Here is a 14,438-nt window from a genome sequence, read left to right on the forward strand (position 1 = left end):
ACCAAAACCTAGTGAACAAATTGATCAAATCCGGATTTATGCAGTCTGACCTGTACAAAAATGACCAAAAGAATAGTATTTGTTCATTTGGTCATAACATGGGCTTGGTAGGTCTAAATGACCTGAAATTTTACCAGTGGACAGCTGAGATATATACCTAAAACTTTCATGAAGAACACAAACCCAAATTATGCCCTTAACCAAGTCATTTGGCTACCCAAAATTGGTGACTTAAAATTGCTAGAACCAATTTGGTGCTCAGAAATCTGGGTTAAGTCCAATCCGACAACCATTATTCAAATGGCTATAACTTGATCTACAAAACTCCAAATGGAGTGATTCAAAAAGGAGAATAAAGTTAAGGCAATAGGGAACATTTTCTATGAAGAAGGTTTTGCCAAATTCTAACAGAAAAATGACCAATGGAACAGTGTAACATAAGACACCAAAACTGAAAATTTGCAATTTTGCCTAAACGACTTAAAATTTGAGAAAACAACAAAAACCAACAAATTAGGTAACCAAAATGAGGTATGTGGGTGAAGTTGGAATTCCCATACCTATTAAGCCTTAGAAAGCTAACAAATTGACTTGAATAGTGTAGTGAATAGTAACCCCAAAACACAAATATTGAAGAATGTCAAGTTTAGCATATATAAGCTAGATAAAAGTGAATTTGAATTTATTTTGGATTTATGATAAATTATGATACTAAAACACTGTGAAACTGTGTGTTTCTGTGGAAGAAAATACCAGGAAAGAACCCGAGACATCAAGTCAAGGCCAAGAGGTGACTCGTATAAGGTTTGTGCACAACTAACTATTTTGTTACTTTTCACTTCTAAATTGATTTGAATAAGCTTATTTTATGATTTATAATTTTGTTGTGTTGAGGATTTTAATTTGTTGAATGAAATTGTATAAATTAAATGTAAATTTTTTTTTTATGCATTTAAGGATTTATTGCATGGTTTTGAAGATTGTAAATTTTAAGTTTGATGTGTTGCCAACCTTTAGCATCAATTTATGATGATTAAATATGTTGATGATTGGTAAACACTTTGTAAATAGAAATTGTTTTGAATATGATTTGAAACCACAGTTGACATGGCAAAATATGTTGTGAATTCTCATTAGCTTGCCTAGTGAGATATCTCCTCCACTAGATAGGGCGAGTTCCTTCCTCTCTGGCTTGCCAGTTAGGGAAGAGTTTGAATGAGTACTCATGTATACTAGCTAGTCTTTGTTCCTCCCTTTTAGCCTCGGTTATTGGGAGAGTGTGAAATGTCGTGGTGTACAACACGGTATCTATTTGAATTTTGGGTCATGGGTTCAACTGTGTGAATTGTTGACAATGCCCTTTAAATTATGCATAGTTTGATAAATTGTGGTTGAAATAAATAATTTGTCAGTGATTCAAAATATTTTTGTATTGTTTCGGGACTTAAAAGAAATGTAGATAAATAGTTACTATTTGATCAAAATGTTATTCAAATGAATAATTTGCATGAATGAAAATATTGATTTCTAAATTTATGAATTTTGAAGAATTTAGAAATTTAGAAATTTTATTTGTTATGAATTGTCAAGCATAACTTGTATTAAGTTTTAAATTATTAGTTTGTGCACCACTGAGTTCACTACTCAGCGATAGCTTTGTATGCTGTCACAAGTGAAAGAAAATATAAAGCAACTGAGCAAGATTACTAAAAGGCATAGTGAGACTATCTTTGGGTATATCATAGGTATACTCTTGTGCTTTAGATTTTGATGTAATTCTGTAATTGTATGTATGAAATTTACTTTGAGCAGTTGTGCCAACTCTTTTATAATATATTTTTGGATTGTAGTGAAATACAAATTATTATAAGGTTATCTTAATATTTTATGTATTTATAAAGTTTTGCACTCCTAAATTTTTTTATGATCTCATGAATGTAAATATTAATTTTGTTACCTTAATGAGAGGTTTCAATGTTTGATTTAATTTAAACTGTGTATTGAGTTGCTTGTGTTGATTTGTGAAATGAGATTGAATAATGGAGTTGTGATTGAGAAAAATATTGGAAGTATCTTTATTTTTAGGTTTTGAAGAACTGTTTTCTCAAAATACAGACGGCACTCCACTGAAATTTTTTTAAAAATTGCGGAGATTATAAATATCTAAAAATTTGATTTATGTTTGGACTTTAAATAAAGGTTTTTAATATCTGAGAAAATTTTACCCACAAATTTAAAAATGAATGAAAATTGTTTTAAAATCCCTTATAATATATTTAATGGGTTACCGGTAGGCGAAGTACGGTAATTCATTAGGTGTACTGTAGGAGCATGTTACATCTTACGAGGAGTAGCGTGTGACATGTTTTAGTGGTATCAGAGCAAAGATTTTAAAGTAAATTTTGAACTGTGAATTTGAAATATTTTTCGATAAGTACAACTGCTCGAATGTTTCATACATATAGTACATTTATATCATAAATATGAACTAATGGGGAGAAATCTCCTTGTGTTAGTTGTATAGAAAAAAACAAATACTGTGAATAGATATGGACAAGGGGGATTAAATGGTAGAGCAGTCTGATATAGCTAACGTACAAGGAGAGGCCCCAGTTTCGCAGAGCGTTGAAGGTCCAACTACACCAGTCCCTCCTATACAAATTACTGTACAAACGGCTCAGTAGATGGCCATGTTCTTTCAGCAATGGCTAATAATCTGTCAACCCAGGCCCAAGTACAAACGTAACCCCCTCAAGAGCAGCATGAAAAAGAGAAAAGTGGGAAACCCATTGGTCAAAGTTCGAGTAGTAATTTAGGAAAGAGAAAAGATTTTGAGGGACCCCGACCTCCTAAGTATGACAGAGGCGGACCTTCAGGGCGGAAGCAATCAAGAACCATTCGTCAAAGAACCAGAAGTTCCTACCCTATCTGTATCTGTGACGTTTATGAAAAATTTCATGGGGGTATTTGCCATAGGGTCACTGGAGCCTGCTTTAATTGTAGTGGAATTGGACATTTCGCTAGAGATTGTACTAGTGCACGTTGATTTATGCCACATACTACACCAAAGGAACCAGTTCAAGATTCTGATTTTAAAGGCTCATTAATAGTTAGCAGGGGCAAAGGTAGAAGTAGAGACAACACTTCGGGTAATCCTCGCACAATGGACCAACCCGAGCAGAGGAATACATTAGAAAGAGGGAACGCCATGCATTTAGGGGAAGAAGCAGAGACTTCAGATGTAGTTGCCGGTATGTTCTTAACTTGTGAAAGGAATAATTATGTACTATTTGATTCCGGCCCTATTTGTTTATATGCTAATGCTAAAATTATATGTTTTACTGCTATTCCCTTGCATGGAGATAAATTTTAATGTGTTAGTAATTAGTCTTTTAGGATAAGAATTGCGATAATAAGTGTGATTGGAATTAATTTTGGAAAAGTTTATAGTGAGAGACATCTCCTAGACTACGATAAATTATAAAGTTAATTAGTAAGCATAATTAGGTAAGGTAAAAGGACCTAAAAGTAAGTTATAGTAATATATCTGCCCTAGATGGAAGTAAAGGTACTACTGTTGATAGATGTCAGTAAGTACCATAATCAAAATAAGTTTAAGATATTAGTGGATTTGAAAGAAATAAGACATTGGGAAGTTTGATATATTGGGATGTATCGTAGTAACTATGCAATATTCTTGATGTTTGTGCTGTAAGCTACAGATTACAGTACTGACTTGAGATTTATTGTGTAGAGCTACGTACTACCCAATAATACATAAGGATAAGAATAGTTATAAATGACTTTCACTCTGGTACAAATATACCAGAATAGAGTTTTATTACTAGAATTGAGTTTGAAAATCTTAATTTAGGATTTAAAACTCTATAATTAGAATATCAAAAGATCATGGTTGCAAGGTAGTGAGAGTTAAAGACTCCGTTACCCTAGCATGAATTACAGTACATCAAGAATTGTTATGGGACTAGAGATTTTAGCATGGTAAAAATTTAAAAAATAACACCTATAAGACTAAGTCATCCAGTCTCCAATATGGGGTTTATAGTTGTTATAGTATTGCAATGGATCTTTTGCTCAAAGTTTAGTAAGGAGCAGTATTCTATTTGTGTAGTAGTAAGACACAAAATATAATTTTGTTCCCCTAAAAGAGACAGGATGTTATGGATGACAATTATAACTTATAAAACAGTTAAGAAATGATATTCTACTGATAACTGTAATTCGATAGGAACTAGTTGGCCAAGTATTCTTTAAGAACAGCACAATTTTATTGTGCGGATCATAAGGATTAGATTAGAATTAAAGCGAAACTTTTGAATAGCATGAGAAACAGGAGAGTCTGGTAGACTCTCTTCTTAAGATTAAGGAATTGTTTATGGTTGAAAAAAAAAGGGTAATGATTGCAAACCAGCGAAAAATAAGTTATAGAATATTGATAGATAAAAGAGTTATTGAAGTAAAAATTAGAATAGTTGGTGCAAATGTAATAAAGAAACGTTATGAATATTAGTTAAAGTATTGACTAGAATGGTTAGAGGACCAAATCAAAGTAATATTGAAGTATAGTGGATTTATTAGGGATGATAAGAGGTGCTAAATCATGACTCGATAATCAAGTTAAGGAAGAAGATTAGATTAATAAATAAAATAATTAAAGTTAAGTTGTGGAATGAAAGAAGGAAACAAATAGAACAGTAAGAAATAAGAAAAACACTAGATGAGGAATTGCCACCAAGGCAAACAACTTACTTAAGACGCGTAACGATATACCAAACTATTTTATCAAGAAGGAAATAAGTTAAACAAAAGCAAACAAGATAGTGCAAAATGGCACATAGACCTTGGTCATAAATGGAGATGGTAAGATAATGGTTATGGACCTATGGCTAAGAAAGAGATAAGCAGTTCACATATGACCAATAAGGTCTTTAAAAAAAAAAAGAAGACTACAAAAGAAAATAATTGTTAAAACAACAGCAAGAAAATAGTAAAATATTCTAAACTAAATTGAAAGTTGCATCAAATGATCAAGAGATTTGATAAGAAAAGAGTAAAACTAAGTTCTCACCCATAGGATCGTACGAGGTCCTAGAAAGAGTGGATCCACTAGCACATAGATTTGCTTACCTCTAAAATTGAAATGAATTTGAAACTAACTTATGACAGAAGCTCATAAGAAACTTGGCACACGAGGTGAGCAATCGATGAGTAAATAGTATTGGTTAAAGTGCTAAGGAACTATCATTCAGGCCAGGAAGCTACTTAGGAGTGTGAATAGGACATGAGGAGACAACACCCATAACTGTTTAGAGACTGATACCAGGTAAAATTTTAAGGACGAAATTATTTTAAGGGGGGGAGAATTATAACACCCCTATTTGTATAGCCTTGTATATTTCACTATTTCGGTGACCGGTGTCGGTCCGGACAACTGAGGGGATTAGAACCACACTTAAGACAACTAGATAAGCCCTGAACACAAATAATTAGTAATTGTCAATTAGTTAAGTATAAATAAGAAAAACAGAACATAAGAAGTTAAACAAGCCGAGAGTCACAGCGATGGGTGACCTTCTCGGGAAGGACAGCGAGGTCGATTTAAACTAAAATTTCAAACCGGAAAATGTGACGCTGCGGTCCTTAGGACTATTGCGAACACAGTGGAAAAGAGAAAATCACAAAAAAGAATTGTTAAGCCAGTTAAATAATTAGGTCAGGAAGCCGGAAGAAATATTGAATTATTTACAAATCGGGTTGAACCGGCGAGGGGCAATTTGGTCAATTGACCCAGAGAGCTGACTCCCGACCTAACTGTCAAATAAAATCAGAGAAAAGAAAATTTTGGAATCAAAAATTATATTAAAGAACTATTGAAAAATTAAAGAAAAAAGAAAAAGAATAAAAATGGGACTTATTACATCACCTTTATGACATCATCATGATGTCAAAACTAATTTTAATTTTCCTACCTAAATTGACCAAGTCAAAAGCAATTTTAAAAGACATAAAAATAGCAAAAATTGAAAGAAATTTCATTTTTTTTTCCCTTTCTTCTTCTTCTTGCCATGAACTCTCTTCTCTCTCATTTTTTTTTCTTTTCCTTTCCTCCATTGAAGCTCACTTTAAGCTTTTGTAACCCTAAATTACCACATAAATCCCTTAGAAAACTTATAGAAATCCTCAAATTGAGCTTCAAGAAAAAGATTTGAAAGAGAAAATTTGAAGAAGATTGGAGAATTAAGAAGATTGGAAAGCTCAAGTGAGGTGAGAATTTAAATTGAAATTTTTAGTTTAAAACATATGTTTTGAGTTAATTTAACTTAGATTTTAACTTAAATTCAAAAGAAAACTATTATGGGGGACCAAATAGAAATTTCAGCCAGCTAGAATTAGGATTTGAAATGAATGAGTTTGATGGTTTTGAATACTTATTTGAGATGAATTAAGTGTATAGATGTTGATTATGTACTTTAAATTCATTAATTGAATGAATTGTGTAAGTTAGGATTTTTAGTACCTAGGGTTTGGGAGAAAAAAAAGTGAAAATTGGTCAAGTGGTGTGTTTGACATTTTTTGAGATGAAAAATGGTCATTTGTGACTAATTGAGATGTGTTGGAAGTGTTAGAAGTGAGTTTAAATTCGGATTGAAAATGGTCATTCTGCAGGTAGCAGGACCAAAGTCCCTTTTAGGGACCAAAACTGAAAATTTACAAGTCCAATTGGTGTTGGGCCTATTGGGAATGAAAATAAACACAAAATGGAACAATTTTCATTTAGGAATCATGCCCAAAAAGTGACCAAAACCTAGTGAACAAATTGATCAAATCCGGATTTATGCAGTCTGACCTGTAAAAAAATGACCAAATGAACAATGTTTGTTCATTTAGCCATAACTTGGGCTACGTAGGTCTAAATGACTTGATATTTTACCAGTGGACAGTTGAGATATAGGCCTAAAACTTTCATGAAGAACACAAACCCAAATTATGCTCTTAACCAAGTCATTTGGCTACCCAAAATCGGTGACTTAAAACTGCCAGAACCAGTTTGGTGCCCAGAAATCTGGGTTAAGTCCAATCCAGCAGCTATAATTCAAATGGCTATAACTTGAACTACAAAACTCCAAATGGAGTGATTCAAAAAGGAGAATAAAGTTAAGAAAATAGGGAACATTTTCTATGAAGAAGGTTTTGCCAAATTCTAACAGAAAAATGACCAATGGAACAGTGCAACATAAGACACCAAAACTGAAAATTTGCAATTTTGCCTAAAAGACTTAAAATTTGAGAAAATAACAAAAACCAACAAATTAGGTAACCAAAATGCAGTATGTGGGTGAAGTTGGAATTCCCATACCTATTAAGCCTTAGAAAGTCAACAAACTGACTTAAATAGTGTAGTGAATAGTAACCCCAAAACACAAATTTTGAAGAACGTCAAGTTTAGCATATATAAGCTAGATAAAAGTGAATTTGAATTTATTTTGGATTTATGATAAGTTATGATACTGAAACAATATGAAACTGTGTGTTTCAGTGGAAAAGAATACCGGGAAAGAACCCGAGATATCGAGTCAAGGCCAAGAGGCGACTCGTATAAGGTTTGTGCACAACTAACTATTTTGTTACTTTTCACTTCTAAATTGATTTGAACAAGTTTATTTTATGATTTATAATTTTGTTGTGTTGAGGATTTTAATTTGTTGAATGAAATTGTATAAATTAAATGTAAATTTTTTTTATGCATTTAACGATTTATTGCATGGTTTTGAGGATTGTAAATTTTAAGTTTGATGTGTTGCCAACCTTGAGCATGAATTTATGATGATTAAATATGTTGATGATTTGAAAACACTTTGTAAATAGAAATTGTTTTGAATATGATTTGAAACCACAGTTGACATGGTAAAATATGTTGTGAATTCTCATTAGCTTGCCTAGTGAGATATCTCCTCCACTAGATGGGGCGAGTTCCTTCCTCTCTGGCTTGCCAGTTGGGGAAGAGTTTGAATGCGTACTCATATATACTAGCTAGTCTTTGTTCTTTCCTTTTAGCCTCGATTATTGGGAGAGTGTGAAATGTCATGGTATACAACACGGCATCTATTTGAATTTTGGGTCATGGGTTCAACTGTGTAAATTGTTGACAATGCCCTTTAAATTATGCATAGTTTGATAAATTGTGATTGAAATAAATAATTTATTAGTGATTCAAAATATTTTTGTATTATTTCGGGATTTAAAAGAAATGTAGATAAATAGTTACTATTTGATCAAAATGTTATTCAAATGAATAATTTGCATGAATGAAAATATTGATTTCTGAATGTTATGAATTTTGAAGAATTTAGAAATTTTTAAATTTTATTTGTTATGAATTGTCAAGCATAACTTGTAATAAGTTTTAAACTATTAGTTTGTGCACCACTAAGTTCACCACTCAGCGATACTTTGCATGCTATCACAGGTGAAAGAAAATATAAAGCAGCTGAGCAAGATTACTAAAAGGCATAGTGAGACTATCTTTGGGTATATCATAGGTATACTCTTGTACTTTAGATTTTGATGTAATTCTGTAATTGTATGTATGAAATTTACTTTGAGCAGTTGTACTAACTCTTTTGTAATATATTTTTGGATTGTAGTGAAATACAAATTATTATAAGGTTATCTTGAGATTTTATGTATATATAAAGTTTTGCACTACTAAATTTTTTTATGATTCCATGAATGTAAATATTAATTTTGTTACCTTAATGAGAGGTTTCAATGTTTGATTTAATTTAAACTGTGTATTGAGTTGCTTGTGTTGATTTGTGAAATGAGATTGAATAATGGAGTTGTGATTGAGAAAAATATTGGAAGTATCTTTATTTTCAGGTTTTGAAGAACTGTTTTCTCAAAATACAGACGGCACTCTGCCGAAATTTTTGTGAAAATTGTGGAGATTTTAAATATCTAAAAATTTGATTTATATTTGGACTTTAAATAAAGGTTTTTAATATCTGAGAAAATTTTACCTACCAATTTAAAAATGAACGAAAATTGTTTCAAAATCTCTTGTAGTATATTTAATGGGTTACTGGTAGGCGAAGTACGGTAATTCATTAGGTATACTACGGGAGCATGTTATATCTTACGAGGAGTAGGGTATGACACTACGGGATCATGTTATGCCTTACAAAGGGGTAAGGTGTGACATGCCAGTTCTCACATTTCTTATGATATGCAAGAACTAGCAAGCAGTAGTAGCTTGCGTTCTCGAGATGTTAGACACCGGATTGGCGATGGCTCAACTGTTGAAGCTTTAGCCATAGGATCTAAATCTTTTTACATGTCTGGACATGTTTTGTGTTTGAATAATATTTTATATGTACCTGATGCTTTTAAGAATATCATTTCTATATCTAGTTTGACTAGAATTGGCTATGAATTTCAGTTCAAAGATGAGGTTTGCAATATTTATTTTGGAAATAAATATGTTGGCTCGAGTTATATGCATGATAGTCTTTATTATTTGGACAATAATGATAAACGCAAATTGAATGCAAGCGATCTAAATGAATGCAATGCCATGAAGAAAATCAACTCAAGTTCAAAATATATTTGGCACTTAAGGTTAGGTTATGTTGCAGAAGATAGGATTGTAAAACTGGAGAAAATGGGGATTTTATCCTCATTGGGATCTGAACCTACTCCAACTTGTGAGTCCTGCCTTCAGGGAAAAATGACTAGATCACCCTTTGTTGGATAAGAACTAAGAGCTGAAAATATTTTGGAGCTAATACATAGTGATGTATGTGGTCCATTTAAAAAAATGGCTAGAGGCGGTTTTCATTACTTTATTACCTTTACTAATGATAAATCATGGTTTGGGCATTTGTATTTGATGAAATACAAACATGAATCCTTTGAAAAGTTCAAAGAATTTAAATCTAAAGTAGAATATCAAGCAGGAAAAAGTATTAAAGCTCTTCGATCAGATCGTGGAGGTAAATACTTGAAAGAGCATGGCATTGTTTCTCAGCTGACTCCTCCAAGAACGCCACAACTGAATGGTGTATCTGAAAGGAGAAATCATACCCTATTAGATATGGTTCATAGTATAATGAGCGATACTGATATGCCAATCTCCTTTTGGGGATTTGCATTAGAATCAGCTTTGCATATTCTGAATAGGATTGTAACACCCCTATGTTCGGTAGTGCGTTCTACTGTTCCGGTGACCAGTGTTGTCCGAACAGCTAGGATGCCTAGAACTACACTTAGATATGAGTGAGGAGACATAAAATAATGAAATACAAGAAAATAAAATACAAGAAAAACAAGGGAAAAATGATAGTAATGAAATGTAACCAAGTTAAATGAGCCGAGAACCATAGCGATGGGTGACCGCACTGGGAAGTTGCAGCGTAGACCGTTGACTAGCCCTGGACCGTGAGGAACCCTAGAAAATATTTTTAAAACATAATTAAAGATCTATTGAAGTATAAATATCATTAGAAATATCAAAGAAAAATTAATTAATTAGTACAAAGAAAAATGAAAAATCGAGAAAACGACAAAACTCGGTGTTATCGAAAAATCGGGAATGCAACTCGAACAAGGGTATTGTGGTCATTTGACACCCCGAGTTGTCTTTTGACCTAAATGTCCATTAAAAATAAATGATATTACACTTGGAAAATGTCATGAAAAATTAAATTGGTGGTATATAAATTAAATATCAAAAGATAGGAGTTAAATGTGGGAATATGAAAACTTTATAATAAACAAACATTAATCCCTTACTTAGTGCTCCACTAACTCCATAAAGTGGACACTTAATCACCATGTGGACAGCAGATTTCTCACCTTCTTCAACCTTGCCAAGACCAGCCGAAACTAAGAAGAAAGAAGTTCCTCCATGGCCTTCCACGGCCAAGCTTCATTCTTCCATGATCCAAGCGAATTTCCTTGCATTTTCCTTCACTAAAATTGTTCTACACAACTTGGGCAGTAGATAGGCAACAAGAAAATCAAGTTTTGGTGAGGTTTTAAAGAATTTCAAAAGTGGTAAGTACGTATTTTTTATGCTTGTTACATTAAACTTTGAAAGGATGTTATGGGTAGTTGAATTGTGGAAGGATTTTTGAAGTTTGATGAGTTAAGGGAGAGGTACATTTTTAGCAGCCATGGAACTTCAATAAGAGCAGTTTATAATTGCATGTAAATGGTAGATTAAAGTATTGATGTAAGTGTTTGTGTGTGTAGGAATAAATTGGATAATGTATACTAGATGTATGTGATAGTACACTTGATTTTGGAAGCTTGGAAACTAATTGAAGGAGATGTACAATCGGCAACTTTAAAGTGTAGACCAAAATATGTTGTTTCATGGTTTGGTTTATGGAATTATATTGTTGAATTATGGTGTTTGTTATGGCAGCATGTATATGTGTATAGAGGTTTGAATATGGACATGTAAATAAGCTATGTCATGTGGTTAAATTGTTTGTAATTGGACTTGGAAAATTATGTACTATAATGTGCATATTGAGTGTAACACCCTCTCTGTAGTAACTCTGTACATTCTACTGTTCTGGTGACCAATGTCAGTCCAGACAGCTAGAACGTCCGGAAAAATATTTAAACTAAAGTGAGGAACTATAATTAACTCAAATATTAATAAGAAAAATTTTAGAAATAAAATACAACCAAGTTAAATGAGCCGGTGCCCTAGCGATGGGTAACCTAGTGAGAAGTTACGGTTCTCGCAACTAGGAGCCCTAAACCCAGGGGAAAAATTGTAAAATAATTTCTGAAACTCCAGAGAAGGGTTATTGAGGTTCTTATGGCATTAGAATGCCAATAAAATACTTAGAAAAAATTTTCAATCGGTACAGACAATTTTGGCCCGTTAAGCCAAATGGAGGCCATTTTGGTCATTTTGTCTTCAGAGATGATTTTTGGCTGACTTGTCCAGTTAAGTAAATAATTATTATGATATAAAATGTGAATAAATATTACTAAAAATTGAATTGAAAATGAGTAGAAAAAAAAAGAAAAAAAATGAATTAAATGGGAATTTATGACATCACATGATGTCTTTAGTGTGCCTTCACCCAATTACATGGTGACACATGGCATAACTTATCTTAAAGAGACAAAATGGGCTGAAAATGAACAAAAAAACAGATCCCTCTCTCCCTTTCTTCTTCCTTGCCGTGAACCCTCTCCCATTCTCACCATTATCAAGCTTTTAAAGCTTGCTTTCTCTCACTTTTACTCAACAAAACCCTAATCTAGCAACACAAAAAAATCTTCTTACACCTTGGAGATTCTTTTGGGAGCAAAAAGAAGAAGAAAAGAAGAGTTTTAGCAAGTGGAAAAAATCTCACTCCATAGAGGTTAGTGACTTAAACTTAAATTTCACTTTAAATTCATGTTTAACAATTATGAATGAGTGCAAATGATAAGGAAATTGATGGAGTACCATTTGTATGTAAACCCTAAGTTTTGGCAGCCTTGGTTGGGCAATATTGTGATGATTTTAATGAAGTTAAAAAGGGTAGTATGGCTGCCCACAATGTGTCTCGTTTATGTGGATTGATGAAATGCAATCCTAGTGCATCGCTTGAAATGTTGAGTTAGGGTTTGGAGTGGGAAAATGGGACTTTGACCATGTGATGATAAAAATGGGTATTAATAGTCAATTAGTGACCATTTAGTTCTGTTTAAACCAAAAATGAAGTGTGTTGAGGGATTTAGGTTTAGTGTGGCTGCCCTAGGTGACCTGCAGAATTGGACATGAGTCTGGCAGGTTTGGGCAGCCATAACTTAAATTATAGAGGTTCAATTGGTGTTTGTCCAATTGGACATGAAACTAGACACATAATTTCACAACTTTGGTGGAGAAACCATGCCCATAAGACCAAACCAAGTGGACCAAAAACTTACCCCAATCTGGGTGACCTGCAATCTGTTTCTGCAGAATGACCAAATAAACAGTGTTTGGTCATTTGGCCATAACTCAGTGTAGAATGGTCCAATTGACCTGAAAGTTTACCCACAGCAAGCTGAGATATAGACCAACAACTTTCATGAAGAAATCTAACCCAAATTATGACCAGAACCTATCCAACAAGTGAGTTGAAGTCACTGTTCACTGCACTATAGATATGGTCAGTCTGGAAAAATTTTAATCCGGCCAATTGTGGTTTTTGGACCATAACTTGAGCTACAAAACTCCAAATGGAGTGATTCAAAAAAATAAATTCAACTAGACAAAATAAGGAACAACTTTCATGTTTATCATTTTTCCAAATTCCCACTGCAATAGTAACTAATGGAACAGTAAACCCAAAGCTTAAAAACTAAAAATTCTGTCCAATTCACATTAAGCTTAGAGATGGTATTAGCAACCAATACCAACAAGTTTAAAATGCAAAATGTGGTATGTTGATGATATTTAAACTAATTTACCTATTGCCAATGCAAAAGTCAACATTTTGGTTGACCAATGAAATAAATAGTAATCATAAAAATTCAATTTCAAAGAATTACAAAAAAAAAAAAAAAAGTGTTAAATGCCCTAGTAGGCCTAATGTGATTGGTTTGGATAGGTTGGCATGCCAATAGGCCTGTTAGCAGTACTGCATATGGCTTCATGCCATTATGTATTTCATGGCTTTCCATGCCATTCTTTGACATAATAGCCTTTGGCTATGATATTGAGTTGTTATGCTCGGGTTTAATCCCCGATAATTATTACAGCTTATTAGCTGTTCTGTTGCATACCTGGAGATACATATGTGACCGATGGTGTGATGGTCTGAGGTACTTCATACCCAGTGCCAGTTTACCTGTTTATCCAGTCCAGTCAACTAGTATAGGTTACTCGAGCAATATTAATAAATCTTACCAAACTTTAATCGAATAATATTGCAATAAATATTTGAAATTAAGTCTACCAAAAATGTAAACATACATTCTGCATACATGTTATTATTTTATTTTATTTTATTTTATATTTGAAGGAACGGAAGCATGAAAAACACAAGTTTATACCATTGAATTCAAAAATTTTCACCTAGGGTCACATGCATCATGCAAGATTTATTTTTTATCTATTTGATTTCAATGATAAACAACATATTAAAACTCTTTTAATATGTTTTTGGATCTGTATTTGCCATTTAAGATTTTAAAATTAATCAGATTAATTTTAGAACCCTAGATTAAATCAAGAACGATTACACTAACCTCTTGATGCACTGCAGTGTGTCTGCGCCTTTGAGATTCGTCTTCAGGACACCAGATGTTGTCCCTCTAGCTTGTCCATACCAAGAACACCTATGGCAGCCCTTGAAGAGCTTCTAAAGCTTTTTCTATTAATTAGAAATTCAAGTTCTGCCTTTTAAGAGATTAAAGATGTA

Source organism: Hevea brasiliensis, chromosome 14 (assembly GCF_030052815.1).
Source record: "Hevea brasiliensis isolate MT/VB/25A 57/8 chromosome 14, ASM3005281v1, whole genome shotgun sequence".
Taxonomy (NCBI): domain Eukaryota; kingdom Viridiplantae; phylum Streptophyta; class Magnoliopsida; order Malpighiales; family Euphorbiaceae; genus Hevea; species Hevea brasiliensis.